We start from the raw sequence: 15961 nt of genomic DNA, 5'->3' as shown, positions 1-15961 counted from the left end.
TCACCAGTTTGTCATACTTTATTTTGAAATAATAGAGTCCAAAATCTTCTTAGTACATTGACTGGCTTTCAATATCACAGGACATCTGCTTCAGGGACTTTTGACCAAATGTTGTCAGTTATGTAGGAGTGATCTCCAGCAGAGCCAGATACAATCTAAAGCAGTTTGCAGCTGTCCTCCCATCTTCCCAAACATTGTTTTAAATGCACTGATATAAGCTAGACCTATTACACATGGTTGTTTCTTTCTGTTGGTGGTAGGGGCTAGGGAAGACAGTGTACTCTCAACTCTACCATAGGTAATCAAATATAAGTGATCAAATGTAAATTTTAGGATTTGGTGATTCTCTTCTGGCAGCCAAATCTGCTTAGTAGCTTTCAGAATTCATCCCCATTTATGGCATTAAACACTTAGGGCCTCTCATCTCAAAAGGGTACCGTGTACACAATTATCTTTCCAATGGTTAATTAACCCTTGTCAACGTTATGTTTAATATTTAAACATTCTCTACTGTCGTTTTTATTTGTTTACTCAGTGGCCATCTGCAGAACCAGCATAAATGAAATGAAACCTATGGGGCGAGAAGAATATATTGAGAATCACTGAGTTGGACAATGGGAAGGTTGTGTCTATTCAAGCACCTGTCTTCCACCTACCCACCATCTGTGCAATTACTTCACTCTTCAGCCTCTCTACTCACCCATACAATTACCCTGTCAAGAGGAGAGGGTGGCTCAGGTGGATTTAGTATGGACTTAATATGGCTAGTTGAGTTTAATGTTGATTTCCTTTAAGTAACCATTTTTGTTCTTGCTACAAATCTCTGTCTATGTGTCTATGCTTAATTTGGATGACAAGGCGATCTAAAGCAAGAGCCAGTTTATATGTTTCGTAGAGAGACTAGATCAAATAAGCAGATGATAGGGCTTCTGATGCAGTAAGTGAAAACAGCAGATTGATGCATAATTCACAGGTTACAGTGAAGTCAAAAGAGAAGGTTAATATTTTACTGTGTTTTAAGAATTCCTTCACTCAAACTCTCAATCTAAATATAACAATCATCTATATATAGCTATAAAAGAAAGGGAAGGAGGTAAAATATAATCAATGCCAACTCCACGTTGGGTATGATGCTAGAGGGTTCATGTTCATTTTCTCTTCTAATAAAACAACTCTTCAAAGTGAGTATTTTATAGACAGGGAACTTGGGGGTCAGAGAATTTAAGTATCTAGGGATACAAGCCCAAGTCTATCAAACTCGAAAGCCTGTGTTCTTTCCTCTAAGAAGTAGTATCATATACCTGGTGATGGTATATCAGTCTGGATGATTCCTTATGTGTGGTATATTATGCTATATCCCCTTTTTTGACAAATAATAACTAGAAGATATGGAAGTTGTGAAAAATTATCAACCCAGTTACCCAAACCAAAATTAAACCTGCTGCTATTGAGTTATCTCCAACTCATTGCGATGCCATGTGTGATTGGGTAGAACTGAACTCCATGGGTGTTCTTGGCTGTAATAGTACCAGAAGCAGATCACCAGGCCGTGGTGCCACTGAGTGAGTTAGTGCTGCTGGATGGGTTCAAACTGACAAACTTTCAGTTGGCAAACAAGCACAAACTGTTTGTGCCACCCAGGAATCTCCCCAACTACCTAAATATGACATTATTAGAGATTAAAGCAATTGGATAACCATAATTGTTCATTTCTTATCCATTCATTCATTCTTCCAAAACATATTCTTTGATTACCGACTATGTGTCAGGCACTGGAATAAACGTTTTGAATGGACTAATAAGCAAGACGGAAATGCTTTCTATTATCATGGAGCAGTGTCTACAGGGTATAGCTCAATGCAGATTAACCTCTGTGGGTTCTGAAGTGGTATATGGCTCAATGTTGCCTGTCTTAGAAAGTGAGAAACCAAGTACAAATAGATGCTACTTCTTAGATATAATTTATGAAATATAAAGAAGACAGCTGGTTTTAAAAATGGCAGTTAAAAAACACTCAATTAATATAAATACCAAAAAATGTAAAAGTAAATTAAAAAATCAATAACATTTAATGTTTAGTCAAGTTTAAAATATCCATCTTACTGGATATAGCTCAACCATGATATTTCATAAATACCATGAGTAATGTTGAACTATGGGAAAAGTTATTGAAGGAGCAATCTGTGGTTAATTTTCTGAATTTGTCAATAAGTTTACACCACTGTGTACCTTTATAATCATTTGCAGGAGTCCCTGGGTGGCGAAAAAGTTAAGCACACCACTACTAGCTGAAAGGTTGGCAGTTCAAGCCCTCCCAGACGTGCCTTGAAAGCAAGGCCTGGTGATCTGTTTCTGAGATGTCACAGCCTTGTAAACTCTATAAAAAAGGAATCTATTGACATCAAGTCGATTCCAGCTCATAGCAACCTATGGACTCTATGGAGCAGTTCTATTCTGCATACATGGGGTCGCCATGAGTCAGAATCGACTTCATGCCAAATAACAACTACAATGACAATTGAAGACAGGCACGATTGGCCTTCAGTTACACATGTGCCACACCTCAGCACTGACTCAAGACATTCCTGTTTAAATGATATTTCAGAAGAAAAACAAACTAAAAAACCTACTGCTGTTGAGTCAATTCCAACCATAGTGACCCTATAAGACAGAGTAGAATTACACCATAGGGGGTGGTGCAGTGGTTAAGAGCTATGGCTGCTCCTTGGAAACCCTATGGGGCAATTTTACTCTGTCCTATATGGTCACTATGAGTTGGAATCAACTCAAGGGCAATGGGTTGGTTGGTTGACTGGAATCTTTATGGAGACAGACTGCCACATCTTTCCCCTGAAGAGCCACTGGTGGGTTTGAACCGTTAACCTTTTGGTTAGCAGCTGAGCACTTAACCACTGCAGCACCAGGGCTCCTTGTTTAAATGATAGATACTCAGAATCATTCAGCAGCATCCACAGGTCATAAGTCCTTTCCCAAGAAAAATTTATCCTTCTTCCTGATTGTTCAGCCAGAAGCCAGGAGTGGCACTCACTTAATTGTCATCATTAAACGTAGTAAGGTCAATTAAAAAATTCATAAGAGATACATTGAGCATGTCATATCAATTTCTCTGTTGTTTAGATGAAATGTACTTTGTGTTGCTTTCAGATTAGACACTCATTGTGCATAATTAGCCCCTTACATAAAACAGCTGCTGGCTTTTGCAATGTTTTTAATCTGGTGCTGAGGGGACCCATTGTTGGTGTGCACTATGATAATTATTTAATCAATTCTGTGATATATGCATCATTCGGTATGATGATCAAATATAAAAAAGAATTAACTGGAGAAAAGCATGGTATGTTCATCTTCACCTAGAAAACATAACTCTGAAATGATTATATTAAAAGACACTATTATACTGGAAAAAGTATTTTAATATATTAAAAATTAAAAAATTCTTTTTAACTTGAGATTAAACATTATTTTGTGACAGTTTATGAAGAAAAGGAAGCAGATGCAGGTAGAACACCCATTAGTGTGTTCAGAGGGCTGAAGAAATGATTGAACCATCAAGGTAGGCCTCGGAGATAAACTAGGAATCAGAGAATCTTGAACTTGACTTTCATTTTAAAACTTTGCTAACACACTTACTCCCTACTTTTGTTCTTTGTAAGGGTGGAAAATAACCATCCAAAAGCATGTACGTAACGCACCTTAAGATGGAAAGAATTACTGCAGATATACAAAATGCCATTCTTTGCACGCACGGAGTTCTACATTTAAATATCGTAGTAATTTGATCTTCCACAAAATTAGAAATCTTGTGGTGGATTCTGTTAGCAATGGTTTATGTATTTGGGGGAGTCGGGGAAGCTTGGGGGAAATCTAATGTAATCAAAACAGGTGGTAGCCTGCCTCCATTTGTTTTTAAGTGTATACATACTTTTCACTTGATGGGAGATAGAGTTGAAATAATTGTTTTATAAATAAGATAACGGAGGAAAGGAAAACTTCCAAAGACACGGTGGGTTAGATAAGGACATTGCTAGGGTCCTTTAGTTTATAACTTTTTATTCCTTCCTACCTGCTAAATAAAGAGGTAGAAATCTAATATATCACATTTTAGACTATAAAGGGCAACCAAAAAAACAGTCATTAGCACAACTGTCCTTTCTCAAATCATAAAGGTAAAATTTAGCTAAGGAAAGGTATTACTCAAATTTTCACTGGCAGGAATCTCTTAACGTGGCTTTCGTGGACTATTCTGAACACAACTTACGACATGGGAGCAATGGATTTTGGAGTGATGTACTTTGAAGAACTGTCTTGAAAGTCAGAGATTATTTATATGCCCATGTATGTATATATGTCTGTATATACACACAGATGCACACATACACTAAACAGAGTTAATAAATATTCATTGTCAATACACACTATGTTTTCTTTAATGGGTCCACTTTTGGAAGTTTGTTTATACAGGGCTGATATTCAGGTGATATACAATCAGAATGGCCAAAGCAATTGTTTATGGCTGGTGTGGCTTCTGATTTATACAACACAAATTCATTCTTATTGGCTAATGCCTATTGCCTATTAAATGTTTTGATTATCATCCTGTATGCATATGGTTTAATGTAATCTGTAGAATGCTTATAAACCATTGGCAATAATAACTACTAACAATTTGATAGAAATAGCAAGAAAAGTGGAGATACTATTCTTTTGTGGAAACTTCTTTACGCTAGCACTTGAGAGATAAAGCTGGTAAACCAGAGGAAAACAAAAAAAGAGAAATATTGTTACGTGCAGGTTAAACAAGGAACCATACAATGAAGCAGGTCAACCCAGTTCTGTCTATGTGACTGTAGCGATGTTCAGGGGACATGCAGATCTCTGTTTGAGAAGTTGAACATTTCCACCCTGTAGCAAGGGAATTCTTCATGTAAATCACTTTAAGAGTTTTCATTCGCTGGGAATATTTTTTAACATCTTTGGACTCATTAGATGAGGATCTCTTTCTCTCTTTCCTCACACAGATCAGAAAGAAAAAAGAACTTTCTATGTAAATTTTCAAAGATGGGTGTGTTAGTCATCTAGTGCTGCCATAACAGAAATACCACAAGTGGATGGCTTTAAGAAAGAGAAATTTATTTTTGCACGGTCTGGTAGGTTACAAGTCCAAAATCAGGGCGTCAGCTCCAGGGGAAGGCTTTCTCTCTCTGTCAACTCTGGAAGAAGGTCCTTGTCCTCAATCTTCCCCTGGTCAAGGAGCTTCTCAGACGCAGGGTCCCCAAATCCAAAGGACACGCTCTGCTCTTGGTGCTGCTTTCTTGGTGATTTGAAGTCCCCCACTCTCTGCTTGCTTCCCTTTCCTTTTTTATCTCTTGAGAGATAAAAGGTGGTGCAGGCCACACTCCAGGGAAACTCCCTTTACATTGGTTCACAGATCTGACCTGGGTAAGGGTGGTGTTACAATCCCACCCTAATTCTTTCAACATGAAGTTACAGTCATAAAATGGAGGACAATCACAAAATACTGGGAATCATGGCCTAACCAAGTTGATAAACATGTTTTGGGGGGACATAATTCAATCCATGACAATGGAATTCAGCTATTTAATGTAATTAATCAAAAATGCCCCAAAGCAACAACAGTTCCTACAAATGCTTTAAAAATACATTAAAAAATAATTAAGCATTCTAAATCTTCATCTTTTGTGACTTTGGCGGATGTGTTTTTCTATATACTTTTATGTACATTGCCTTTTTTTCTATTTCGGTAGCAAGTATTTCCTACTTAAAAAGCATTTAATTGAATTCAACTATTTGTTCTCAGCATAACTGCTTAACTTAATTTGGATGAGTAAAAGTAGATTCACTTTATATCCAAGATCCTTATTTTCTTTACTGTCTTTCATAAAGTAGAACTCTGTAAAATTGAATAAGGTCATTTTGTCTATCCTTTACTTCTAGAAGAAAACATACCATTCATCATGAACAAAAACTAAATCATTTTTTAAAGGCTGGTTAGTTAACAATGGTTATTCTGCAACCATAGATCTTCGTCTTCTTATAAGCGTTACCTTTACTTGTAACTTATTCCATTTGTATGAATGTTGGCACCTCGATCTAAAAATATATAAACAAGTTTTCATCAAGTATTCCTTCCTCCAAGTGATATAGAAAAACTTAGCATACAGTGATTCTTTAAATGTACTTTCCCAGTTCCCGTGGAGTCAATTCCAACTCATGGCTACCCCATGAGTGTCAGAGTAGTACTGTGCTCCATAGGGTTTTCAACGAATGATGTTTTGGAAGTAGATCACCAAATCTTTCTTCTGAAGTGACTCTGGGTGGACTCCAACCTCCAACCTCCAACCTTTCACTTAGCAGCCAATAGCATTAAGAGTTTTCACCACCTAAAATAAAAACCAAACCGTTTGCTGTTGAGTCAGTTCTGACTCACGGAGACGCTGTGTGTGTCCAAGTAGAATTGTGTTCCATAGGATTTACTTGGCTGTAACCTTTACAGAAGCCGTTCGCTAGACCTTTCTTCTGTGGCTCGGCTGGGTGGGTTCCAACTGCCAATCTTTGGGTTAATAGCCAAGTGCAAATCTTCTGCACCACTCGGGGAGTCCCAAATTCTCTTTTGTGATTGGTAAAATGCAGTTTCCATTTAAGTATATATACTTTTTTAGCCACTTGAAGTAAGTCTTTTTTAAAAGAAACAAACCAAATCACATTAACAAAATGTGTTTAAAATGGATGTTGAATCTCAAGTGCAAATCAAAAGGGAAAATCATTCCTTTACCCCAAGTTTAGTTTGGGGCAGATTTTTCATGATCCAAGTCTTCAAATACTCACTTGATTCAGAGACCTTTTCCAATATCTGTCAGTCCTGCTCAGATTCAGACAGATGTACACGATCGAATTCATTCTGAGCCAAGCCGAGCGTTTTAACTTGCCAAAAGTGTTCTTTGTGGAGAAAAGATCATATGGGGAGGATTCAATGACACTCTTAGGATAAGCAATAAATATACAGTGTTCTTTTATCCCCCCTCCATTGTGAAGTATATGATTACAGGCCCTGGAGTCTGAGCGAGAATATTGAGATGGATTTTCCTTGACTTTAAGCATATTTATATGCCCTTCTTAAAAAAAAAAAAAAATCCTTTGGGTTTTTACTTCTAAAGCTTTCACCTGGTCTTGGTGCTTGTTTCCCTCTGAGAAAATGTCCCTGGAGTCTGCAGTCACTGATCATGTCTTCAGGTGCTAAAACGTCAGTAAGGATTTAGGTTGTAGTGTCTCAGGAAGGAATAAATATAGAAATAGAAGAATTTGTCTCGAACTAAGACCTTATTTAGGGATAATGAAAACCACCTAATGTATGTTTTTAGTATTCAGGTTTCAAAATGGAATGCTTTTTAAGGGCTTGCTTTCAAGTTCCACCCACATTGCACCTGTAGCACTTTGTCAGGACTTAGCTTCTGTCCTAAATCTAATTGTTTGCACATCTAGAAATATAAAATGGAACGTAATAAACACATAGAAAAATTTTAAGATTTCTCAGCTAAGGAAGCATCTCTTCTTACCTCTGACCGCCTTTGTGCCCCTATGAGTTTAGAGTAGGGCTCGTTAGTGCTTAAACCTAACATAAACATACCAGAGCTTCCTCTCTCTTTTTGGTGAATTAAAGAGTTTTTCTTTTAAAAAAAAAATTTAAAAACAGGTTGTGTCCATAATATATTTATTTACTTATTTGCCCATTCTCCTTGTATATAACCAATTTCCTGACCAACTTGGCTTGTTCCTGAACCCATGCAAGAGTTTTTCTTTTCACATCATTATTTTTGTGTTTTCTCTTCCATCTAGTAATTTTAAAATGTGTCTCTCTGCCCAACACGCCTCCTTGCAAATTATTTTTCTAGTAGAGTACTATTATACACCTTGGTGTTACGCTTTTCCTTTATTCCCACCTTCTTTTTTCCTTGCATGCCCCATTTTTCTTTCAAGAACCATTTCTTTTACTTTTGACTTTTTCTTGTTGACACTTGGGCCTGTTAAGTCCTTGCCTGCATGAGCTTTTCCTACTTTCTGGGGGTTTCCCTCAGCTTTTCTTCACTGGCTCAACTGCCCAAGCCACCAGCAGCCTAGCTCTTTCTCCTTCTTGGTTTGTCCCATACTCTTCATAACACTCCAGAAAGAAGGCTCCCACTCTCAAGTTAGCCACTGGCCTAGATCTTTCAAGTAACTCTTAAGAGCTCCAGGGCCTCATCTCTCTCTTTCCTGCATGAGCGGTGATTGGAGCCAGCACACATTGTTTGGAGTTGGGGTGGGTGGCAAAGCCCTTGGTTTTGCCAGTTAGAAGATTATGGCTTCCTTGTGGTGGAGATATTATGCTCTTCACAGAGTCTGTAGTGGGGCTGTCACTCTCTGCCAGGTTCAGAGGTTTATTTATTTATTTATTTATTTTATTGTCACTGTCAGTTAGCAGCCCAAGGTTACTGCCAGCTCTCTGTCAGGGCTTTGATTTTCATCAGCTCTGGCCAGGTCCTTTTAGTTATCTACTATCTTTTCAGCTTTGTTCAGGCTGAGCTCTACTTGTCTACTAATTAGCTCTTTGGAGATTTCCCTTTTAAAACTCACTATCACAGAGGACAGGAACCGTTCAAAAGTTTTGTGCTTCATAGGAATTCCATATTCATCCATATCCCATGCAACCATATTTTGAAAATTAAAAGTGGCAGGTCAGGCCAATTTAAGGTATATAAGTACCACTATCTATAAAGAGAGACCTTGGGGTTCTTGATCAGGTATGTAGATGAGTGACAGGGAAAGGAAAAGGTTTACATCAAAAAACACCGAGGGCTACAAATTAAAAAGAAACTATCACTCTGTATAACACATTCACATTTTCTTTATCTTCTGGTGTGCAAATATTGTGCTAGCTGAATAGAAAAGTAGCACAACTTTAGGGTACAAAAAAAAAACACACTCTAATAACATCAAGAGTGGTCTTACATCAAGGAGGGCCCTGAGGATGTCTTTGTTGTCAACTTCAGAAGAAAAGAGAGGAACAGAAGAGGAAACTGGCAGAAGAAATAGATGCCAAAGAGAACTCAAAGGATTAGGTCCGGGTGAGGTGATCGGTATTCGAAAACAGTCTGCCTTCTGGCTCTGATCTGAGGGAATAGGCTGGCAGCCAAGCCAGAGGGCATAGCAGCACAAACACAACTTCAGCACACTACTCGAGGGTTGCCTCAGTGCCTGAGAAATTGTGCTAGCAATTAGAAACAATGCTATGCAGGAGCAATAGGCAAAATACTCTATTTACAGATAAAATCAGCTTTTTACATAATTCCCAACCTTCTTGTTCCCTCCTCACAAACATACTTTTTTTTGGGCCAGTCTGCCTTGGTTTCTTTTTTTTTTTTCCTAAGGATCCTAAATACATTTCTCTTTTGCTAACTTAGTGCTGTGGTTAAGCCCATTGCTTCCATTGCATTTACACACTGTTAATGCCTCCAAGATGAAAGTAAAAACCTTTGAATATATTAATGTTATAACACAGATGTCTTACTTTTTACTCTCTCCCTCTCTCTTTTTTAAGCAAGTTGATGTGGCTAATAATGATGCAGATTGTGCTGGATGGATGTGCAGATGAAACAGGGGAATACAGATTAAATAAAAATTTCTTCAAAGCTTACGTTTGCTTCATAATTTAACTCCTGGGCTTGTCTCAGTGGTAGTAGGTATAACCAGGCATCATAACATTGTTCTAAAACAACTTGGCATCACAGGGAAACAATCACCCAAACAACACTGCTGAACTTCCTGGAAGCCAGAGGAAATTAATAATGGGGAAAATAAAGGTTGACCGTGGTTCCGTACAGTGGTAAAAGTGTTCAGCTGCCAACCAAAAGGTCAGTGGTTCGAGCCCACTAGCTGCTTTGCAGGAGAAAGATACGGCAGTCTGCATCCATAAAGATTATAGCTTAGGAAACCCTATGGGGCAGCTCTACTCTGTCCTATAGGGTTGTTATGAGTTGGAATTGACTTGATGGCAATGGTTAAGGCTATATGGAGGATCCTGGTGTTGCAGTGGTTAAGCTCTTGGCTGCTAATCAAAAGGTTGACAGTTTGAACCCACCCAGTGGCTTCATGGGAGAAAGACCTGGCAACCCGCTTTTGCAAAAATTATAGCCAGAAAAAACCTATGGGGCAGTTCTACTCTTCATATAGGGTCATTATGAGGCAGAATCGACTTAACAGCACCTAAGAGCAACAACAAGGCTGTATGGAGGGGTAAGACCCAGCCCCCTTTCCTCTAGGGTCTCATAGTCTAGTAGAGAGGACATCTGGAAACAGAAAACCTATAGCGTAATCTTCTAGAGGTATGAAAAAGTGCCATGGGATCTTCGAGGAGGGAATAGAATTGTCCCCCAGGCCAAATGTGGCAAGATTGCATCTGCGATCTGCAGCTCCAACATGTGAGGAGAAGCTTACCAACTGCAGAACAATGGTGACGTATGGATTAGGGCCTGGAGTCATGGACAAGTGTGCATTATTGGGGAAAGGTGAGAACGTCAGGGTGACTGGAGCTTATGCTGTGGGTGTGGTGGGACACAGTAAGAGATAAGACTAGGGAAGTGGGTTTGGAGCAGACTCTGCAGGGCCTCATATTGCTAAATGAAGGCATTTAGAATGTATTCTGCAGGCAAAAGGAAGCCCATTCAAAGCTTCAAGCAAAGAGTGGCATGGTCAGGCCCTTTTGAAGATAACTCTGGCAGCCACATAGAGGGACATTGGCCCCTCCAGAAGAGACTGGTGCAAGAGACCATCTAGAAGGTGCTGTTCTTCAAACCAGGACAATAGTTAGGTGAAGAAAAGGGACTGGATTGAAGAGACACTGCTGTGGGTCTTAGATTAGCAGAATCAAGTTCCAAGTAAAAATTTCTGCCAGTGGCCATCTCATTTCCCCAGCTCTCTGCTGCTGTCTAGTCCGAAGGAGGCAGCTCCATGGTAACTTGCTGAAAATTCCATGCTTCCTTATATGGGTAAAAGGAACTCAGTGCATACGATGTATGAAAGAGAAGGCATTCCTCTTCCCTCTTACACTGCAAGCTTTGTGGAGAGAAACAGCAGCCAACAAGTTATTCCTCACAGCACCGAAGTAGAGCATCAAAGATAAGAGACACTTCATGATGTTTTACTGAATCAATGAATCAATATGAGTAACAAAGCTGGAGAGCAAAAAAACCCAGATTGTAAAAACCACTGTATTTGTTTGAAATAGTTGCTTTATTTAACCTTATTTTGAGGGAGGGGGGAAGTGACCAGTTTATTGTAAACAATGAAAAAAGCTACCCTCTTGGGTTATCTAGAAAGAGTACTATTACTCTCTGGAGATAAGACTAAATACCTGCTATTTTGGTAACAGCCTATAATGGTGACTTGCCGGCCTCCCAAGTGACACATGAAACATGTCTATGTGGTTACGTGGCAGATCCATTTCAAAAGGTGACTTGAGCTGTGTCCATCTCAAGATGAGGCTTTTCTAATTCACACATAAGTGCTCAGTGGGAGAATGCGGCCCTGAATTTAAGGTAAAAGATCTAGAAGGAATGGAAAAAGGCTGTGCTGAGACCAGTTTGCTGAATAATGGCCCAAGCCCGCCCATCTTTCAGTTTGCATGGGGTCCTTTTACAGTGGTTGTTGTTGCTGTTGAGTACTGTTGAGTTAGTTTTTAACTTGGAGTGACCCCATATGACGGAGCAGAACTGCCCCATAGGGTCTTCATGGCTGTAACCTTTATGGGCGTAGATCTGAGCTGGGTTCAAGTCACCAACCTTTCAGGTAACAGCTGAGGGCCTAACATTTTGCACCACCAGGGCTGTCTTCCTTTTACACTATCATGCCCTTATTTCGTCTTGGAGGGTTTTTGGGCTTCATATCAGTCTTGCTATTGGGACCTTCTCTCTCAACACTCAGCTACTACAGCTTTCAAGGAAGCAGGCACACGCAGTGTCCTTAAAAGCAATTGGCACAGCCATCTGTCAGGTGCCCAGGGCGTCTGGGAGACATAGCTTTCCATGCTCATCTGGCCAACTGGTTGACTGTGGATCCCAATAATGACATTATCGGAGCTGGAGCATAAGCCATGGGATGAAACTTCAGACATAACTTATGGATGAAATGAGGCCAGAATAGGTTAGACAAGACAAGAAATGAACTGGTCATGACAGCTGTCCAACCTGCGCTTGAGATGCAACCTCACAGCATCGAAGCTGGGGCTGCAGCTCCCCACGGAGAAGGGTTCTGCCCACCAGAGCCACAGATGCCACACAGTATTGTCTACAATATAAACTTGTTTCTTTTCTGTCAAAATATATATTTATTGTGAGACAGGATAATAGCTGTTGTATAGTTTGATCATATGAAAAAATTTTTAATAGAATTAGTCCAATATTTATTAACTTACGCCTCTGTTGATCGTTGTAAATAGACTATGGCACATCTTGCAAGCAAAGCAACTCTCCTGGAGGACGATGGGGGAAAAGCAATTAACACATTGCTTTTGAGACAATAAAAGCCTTAATCTCATGTTTGTGCTCTTCTTGTGAACTATAAGGCCAGGCTGGGAATTCCATGAGAGCAGTTATTAGCACCATGGCCAGCAATTAAGCATTTATCTGAATGAAAGCACGCACACACGCGTGAATGAATGGATGGCTTAGTGATTGCAAAATATATGCAGCCTGGAAACCCTGGTGGTGTAGTGGTTAAGAACTATGGCTGCTAACCAAAAGGTCAGCAATTTGAATCCACCAGGTGCTCCTTGGAAACTCTGTGGGGCAGTTCTACTCTGTCCTACAGGGGTGCTAATTAGTCGGAATAGATTCAATGGTAACAGGTTTGGTTTTTTTGGTTTAGTGTCAAGAGAGAGGTTGAGGAGAGAGCTTTCAAAGAGCAGGTCACGTGGAAAAAAAGTTGAAGTGTATTTCTTTGGTTGTACATTCAAATGAAAAGGCCTATTCCTGTGAGTGATAGTTCACCACCATCTAATTTTCTGGTGTAGAAATATGAAGTTAGAAGCTCACCTGGGAAATTTATAACAGGATTTACTCTAACTAAACAAACGTGAAATCTCAAAACAAAATCATTTTATAAATTACCCCTTACCTAGGGCCAGAAGCATTAATAAAGGTAATACATTTAGATATTTAAATTTATCAATCGTAAAACTCCTTTTCCTGCACAAGAAAATAGCAAACTATATTGAGAATTGGCCATCCCATTAAATATTGTCCAAGCCTCCTTTTAATTTTACCTTGAAGATTGTGCCAATTATAGGCACTGCTTAGAATGAAATACAAATGCAACACCAACATTCTTTGTGAAAAATAGCAATTAATATTAACCTCAAGGAGCAAAAGTTAGAAAAAAAAAAAAGTAGAGCTCCCATTTCTGAGTGTAATAAATCAGTCCAATTCGAAGCCAGGTTGTAAAAACCTGTCCAGAGCCTTTTATCATAAACATGATGAGATCAAGAATTTTTCCTTTTGGAGAAGCAAAAAAAAATGCATTTCTAAACTTTAAGGACTTCCAGCTTTTTGCTCAATGCCGATGTAGTTTCTTTCTGCTGCACATTATTTTAATGCTATTCTCTTCGTAGATGAAAGTTTCATTAAAAAAAAAGTACAAGAATATGCAGGTAGTATGGGATGATGGCTGGAAGGGATAGCAATAGTTTATGTGGTCTGGGAATTCTCTTCTGTGTCACCATCCTCCCTCCCTCCATGAGGGTAGCAAAATAATTGGCCAACATAATTAAATATGAATCTGCATAACTTCAGATTCTGAATATGTAGTTACTCTTTTTACTTTTCATAGCCTGAAAGGGGTGTTTCATCAGACCTGTATTCTGAGAGAAAAGTGGAAAAACCTGAGCTTTCTTTAATTTGTAAAAAGATGCCTCCCCTGTAAATAAGGAGCAAACACTTGACTTTTCCTTTAGGAAGTTATTTAAACCTTAGACCGTATTTACCACAAACGCGGAGGGGACAGCATTGTAATAAATTACAGTTCATCACTTCCAGTGTCCCCCACTAACATTCATATGTTCTTAAAAGGAAGAAGTTTTAAGCTTATTTACTGGATGACAATACCATGAGAACTCAAACCAAACAAAAAAGCAAGCAAAAGCCATAATGTAACGGTGCTCTGCAGTTAGAAAAAGAATCAATACTACTTACCGAAGTAAGGAGCAGAGATCTTTACCAGGTGCCACGGGGAGGTGTGAATAAAGTAGTAAATAGATTCCCTTTCCTCAAAGAGCCTGCACTCAAATGGAAGAAACATATATAAACAAATGCAGGCGAATATACAAATGCATAAATTAAAAAAAATCAGCACATGCAAAAACCAGTTACAACTGAACACATGTGAGCTCATGTAGAGGCACTTCATTGATTTCATTTGAAACAGACTCAGAACTTTGACTGCCAGGCACACAGTCACAACTTGAAGACAGTATCATCCACAGTATAAACGTGTTTATTTTTTTGTCAAAGTATTTATTTATCGTGAGACAGGGTGGGCGGTGGCTATTATTCAGTTTGATCATATGATAAAGGCTTTAATAAAATGAATCCAATTTTAATGAACTCATACTTCTGTTGACCGTGCTGAACAGACTATGGATTTCGTTTTAGCTAAAAATAAAAGGAGGTTGTAGACTTCTGTAAAGAAAAGGAGATTATGGACTTTTATATCTTGTAATGTTTAAATAATGTATCTGAAATATAAACAATTTTTTAGGTTAACTGGGTGGAAATGTGGCATATCTGGAAGCTAGCTCAGGGTTTCTAAAATTGGGAGGCAAAGAATAAGACAGCATTTTAGCAGATTTTTTTCCCTTGCTTTGAGAATTACTAACAGAGACCATCATCGTAAGGTTAGCAGCAATATGTGATATAAAAAGGAGAAAAGGTCTGGTCCTAAGAAATAATTTCTCATAGTAAATACTCATATTAACAAACAAATCTCACACACATTTGAAAGAAATAAGCAGAAGGTCTACCTTCAAGGAGAAATACTAACTGCTGTTTTTGATAAAGATTTAATTCATAAGAAAGTGATGACACCGTAATAAACAACCTGGATGATAGCCAGGAACAGGGGTACAGTTTTAATTCATTTTAAACATAACAAGCTACTAATGACTAAATTCAGTTTAACAATGTAGGGAGACCAGTTAATTTTCAATTGAAATCACCCTGCCTAGAAAACTGTATTTAAAAGTGAACGGTGGAGCAATTTCATCACAATTTTGACATCTATGAGTTACATTTATTTTGAGAAGCAGAGTATGGTTTGGTTTAAGTGATATAAACATTATTTTGAATCCATCTCTGCAATAAATGACCTGGCTCTGTAGTCTCCTTTAGCATTTCAATAGGCAGACCATGGGAAAGTCTAAGAAATAATACGCATCTAAAAAGTCAGAAACACAAAGAACAAAAGGAGCTGTAGAGCCCCAGGTCAGATTGCCATCTATGAGCTATCTATTTAAATTCTATTAATGAGCAAATCCGATTAATTATTGTATTTCTGCAATAGCTTAGTAGAATAGTAACTGGTATGTAAAATGACAAACCAGAAAATCTTGAAGTACCTCCTGAATCATCAGTTTCAGAGATAACCTATAGGTATTTTATTTGTTTACTTATTTTAATTCACACCAAACTGCTATTAAAAAAAAAAAAGGGAGGAGGGAGGTGGTGGGGATGTTTGAGATGGCGTACTATAAAATAAAACACACACACACACATAAAAAAGGTCTTTAAAATAAGGATAAGTTACTTAGTATAGTAGAGATAATGATTTCATTAAAAAAAATTTTTTTTTTAATTTCTTTTCTAGAACTGTGGGAACCCTAGGGAAAACATGACAAATG

Source organism: Elephas maximus, chromosome 13 (assembly GCF_024166365.1).
Source record: "Elephas maximus indicus isolate mEleMax1 chromosome 13, mEleMax1 primary haplotype, whole genome shotgun sequence".
NCBI classification, from domain to species: domain Eukaryota; kingdom Metazoa; phylum Chordata; class Mammalia; order Proboscidea; family Elephantidae; genus Elephas; species Elephas maximus.
The sequence above is the reverse complement of the archived record's forward strand: the minus strand, read 5'-3'. Positions refer to the sequence as shown.